Below are 4,403 nucleotides of genomic sequence, written 5' to 3'. Positions count from 1 at the left end.
AAACAGTTTAACAGTGAATTAATTTCGGACGTTAGTATTTCTACGAAGACATTTAATATCCTTATCGGAGAAAAGTCAGTTTATAAACGGCATGAGGCTAGCCATTAGGCGGAGAGTAAGAAAGTCAACTCGAAAGTAATTCGCTCATCATGAATCATGTAACGGATTTACAGTTATACATTTACTTTAATAATAGGGTGTTCGAAAAAAATAGCGAATTTAAAATTTTAACTGTAATAAGAAATAAAAAAATTCAAAAGCAGCTTTATTAATTAAAATAGGAACCTAGTGAACCTATACACTTTTGCCAACGTGAAACAAGATTATGCCATGACGATAACATTTCGAAGTCCTATGGCCTGGCATGGCCAAGCGCGTAAGGCGTGCGACTCGTAATCCGAGGGTCGCGGGTTCGCGCCCGCGTCGCGCTAAACATGCTCGCCCTCCCAGCCGTGGGGGCGTATAATGTGACGGTCAATCCCACTATTCGTTGGTAAAAGAGTAGGCGTGCCCAAGGGTCGCGGGTTCGCGTTGGCGGTGGGTGGTGATGACTAGCTGGTCTTGCCCCTCTAGTCTTACACTGCTAAATTAGGGACGGCTAGCACAGATAGCCCTCGAGTAGCTTTGTGCAAAATTCAGAAAAAAAAAAAAAAAAAAAACCGAAGTCCTAGAAATCAAAACTTTTTTGAAGCCATTCCCTGCTGCTTCTCTGTTGTTGAAAATTTTGTCCTTTTAAAAAGTTGTCCAAATGCTTGAAAAAGTGGTAGTCGGTAGGTGACAGGTCTAAGGAGTAAAAAGGATGATGCAATGCTTTGTAGATCATTTTGTTAAGCTTCTGTAGTGTCATTTGAGCAATGTGTGGCTGAGCATAATCATGAAGCAAGATTGGTCGTCTTTGATTGACTAATACTGGCCTGTTTTCACTCAAATTTATATGAATTTCGTCCATTTCTTGACAGTAAACCTCCGCAGTGATATTTCGGCCCTAGTTAAGTAAGCTGTAATGGATAATATCGGCCACAGACCACCATACAGTAACCATAATCTTCTGTTAGTACAACTTTGGCTTTGGGAAGTGTTTCAAAGCTTCGTCACGGTTGAGTCATTGTGCAGATCACTTTTCGTTGTCGTAAAGAGTCCACTTTTCGTTTCAAGTGACAATTCGATCAAGAAATGGGTTATTTCTGTTGCACAAAATCAGCATGAAGCGCAGTTCAAAATGGAAAATTTTCTGATTTTTCACTGAATTCGTGTGGAACCCACTTGTCAAGCTTTTTCACTTTTTCAATTTGCTCAAGATGGTCCAAAATTGTGGAAATGCCAATACCCAATATTTGTGCCATTTCTGGAACAAATTGGCATGAGTTTCTTTCCACTAATGCTCTCAGTTGGTCTTTTTCAATAGTAGAAGAACGTTCTCTGCCCTCCTTATCTTCAAGACTCACATCTCCATTACGAAACTTTTGGAGCCAATGCTGTACTGTACATTTGGAGGTGGTTCTTCGCCATGCTTGGTTGATATTGTAAACTGTTTGTGATATATTGTGACCAAGTTTGGATTCATGCGAAAATATGATGCGTAACTTTTTTATCATTAATTGTAAGAGTTAGAAATATTGGAAATAAAGTTTTAGAAAAGAATACAAGCACACGAGTAGAAGAAAACTTTAGATTTTCAATGGTATACATGAAGTCATAAAAAAGACGGATTTCTTATCTCTATAAATAACTGAAATTTTAGTATAAAAATCCGCCATTATTTTTCGAACAGCCTAGTATCTACGTTTGTTTCAGTTTGATGCATGTGACGTATGTGTATTGTGCAAGTCCGGTTTATCATTTAGATTTGTAGAATATTTTCGAGAGTAAGAATTAACAATATATGTTTTACGTAAACACTAGCGTATCTTGTAATATTTTTTGAATCTCGTCTGATGGGTATAAAAGCTAGCTATCGCAAGACGCGGAGAGACAGAATATTGTGGATCACGAATGCTTGATAAACTATAAGTCTAGGGAGCTATAAGTATGATAAATACTTATTAATCGGAAAACTACAGACATTTGACCAGGAATGTTTATAGATTTTGAATATCACAAGCTGTTCGACTTCAAAGAATTAACTTCGTATGTTAGTAATTCTACGAGGACATTAGATATCTTCCTCTGTGAAAAGTAAACTTGTAAACCGCGTTAGGCCAAACAAAAGTAGAAATAGCGAGCATTTCTGTCAAGTGATGTACATCTGTGTATCAACGTAAAAGTAATTTGCTCCTCGTGGACCTAGACCGTCGAAAATATTACGTTCCAGACCATATAGAAGACTGAACAATGTTTGTGAGTTTGTAACAATTTTGTGTATAAATAACTATTTGTAATAACTATTAGTATTAACAGTTATTATAAACTGTATTATTATTATTTGTATATTAAAATATATTGGTTGTAAAGAAAGGAAACTGTGTGTATCATTCTTCTTGGCAAATATAATTTTGATACATATCGACATTCAATTAACTTCTAAATTAAAATTAAAATTTCCGGTTATTTGAAATCGTAATACATAACATAATAAGTCGGAAGCTCGTCCGAGATAAATTAAAATATGTGACAAGTATACACTCACACACATCTCTTGTTTTAATAGTTATCAGGTTACAAGAAGTTATAAATGTGAGAAATGGTTGCAAATGTTAGATTTCTGATAGTATGGGGTAAAAGAACTGAACGAAACCTTGTGCGCAGTTGCCGCCTAAATAGTGTATCTACACATGTAAGCTCACATTCATTGTTCGGCTCAGTTGTATCACCTCATAATAAACAGAGATGTATTATTATTAGCTAGTGGACATTTGTGTTAAGATGGAGGTTTCATCCCTGTAACAGAATAACGAGTATTTATAAGTAGTGGGTAAAAATTATGTCATGTGAGAGTTTGAAGCCAATATTTCTTATGACGTTTTTATTGCCTAGGTGGTGATTGGTTGCTGTAAGGATGAAGGCACTTCAGACTGCGGATTAGTTTCTGAGCGCTCCTGATTTGTCTTACAGGTCTCTCCGACTTTCACGGTTTATAAATCAAAATAGCTGCCAAGAAATTGACTGGATTGGGGCGGTTACTTTTGGTTTGTTTGTTTGGGAATTTCGCACAAAGCTACTCGAGGGCTATCTGTGCTAGCCGTCCCTAATTTAGCAGTGTAAGACTAGAGGGAAGGCAGCTAGTCATCACCACCCACCGCCAACTGGGCTACTCTTTTACCAACGAATAGTGGGATTGACCGTCACATTATACACCCCCACGGCTGGGAGGGTGAGCATGTTTAGCGCGACGCGGGCGCGAACCCGCGACCCTCGGATTACGAGTCGCACGCCTTACGCGCTAGGCCATGCCGGGCCGTTACTTTTGGTAAATTATGAAAGATACGCTTGCTGTTCTGTAGTTGATTCTGCTCATTTAGTTTCTGCTAAGGTGATATTTCGAACTAAAGGTATGTACAATTGGGTGATACCACAGAGTGTGAACATTTACACAAGTCGTCATTTAATTAGTAAGTACTGGCATTACTTCCATGACTGTGCAACTCTACAAATTAATTTAGGATTTGGAGTAAGCAAGATCACATAACTCACAATTTTTTGTAAGATATTTCAATAATACTTTCGTAATTGTTTATATGTTTACAAGGGAGTTTTATGTGAGGTTACAAGAATTGCTTATCCTTGTTTTAAAACGGTTTCAAATAATAATTTCTAAAATTGTTCTTGTTTTAGAACAGTTACTAATAATACTTTCATAGTACTCTTTATTTAGTTAGAGTTTAAGGGTTTGTAATAAACTAATTCCGTAACTTTAGTTAATATTGTATAAGGATTTCTAGTAATACTTTTCCAACAACAAATGTTTTTATACCGTTTCATATGTTTTTTATTTGTGTTTTTTACGGTTTATGCAAGATTAGTATAATGTTCTATAAGGGTTTGTAATAATATTTTCTTAATTCCGTAACTTTAGTTAAGGTTGAAGCAAGACATGCGTAAGTTATTCTATTTAATTAGGATCTAAGGTATACTTTTGTAACTATTTTCTAATGTTCATAGAAATGCATTTACGTTTCTTTGTGTGTTAGTTTTTAAATGCTTTTTAAGAATTTAAATAGACTATAATAGAAACTTGTATAACTCAACAAATGTTTTTATACCAGTTTCTGGACATATGTTTTTAATTATTTGTGTTTTAATTACGGTTTAGGTATAAGTTGCATAATTAGCATTTTATAAGAATTTCCAGCAATGCTTGTATAACACTTTAAAAAAAATTATAATAGACTTTAGTAACTTATTTATTTGTTAAATTTTGTGTAAAGCTACTAGAGGGCTACCTGCGCCAGACTCCCAAATTGAAA

General features: G+C 35.6%; 1 pseudogene; it reads right to left on the bottom strand.

The window, feature by feature from the left end:
• Nucleotides 1-1,214: 1,214 nt before the first annotated feature.
• LOC143223936 (histone-lysine N-methyltransferase SETMAR pseudogene) lies at nt 1,215-1,595 on the bottom strand (annotated as a pseudogene).
• Nucleotides 1,596-4,403: the final 2,808 nt, after the last annotated feature.

The sequence above is a fragment of the Tachypleus tridentatus genome, chromosome 8 (assembly GCF_004210375.1).
Source record: "Tachypleus tridentatus isolate NWPU-2018 chromosome 8, ASM421037v1, whole genome shotgun sequence".
In the NCBI taxonomy this organism is placed as follows: domain Eukaryota; kingdom Metazoa; phylum Arthropoda; class Merostomata; order Xiphosura; family Limulidae; genus Tachypleus; species Tachypleus tridentatus.
This window is presented reverse-complemented; position numbering and strand designations above follow the sequence as displayed.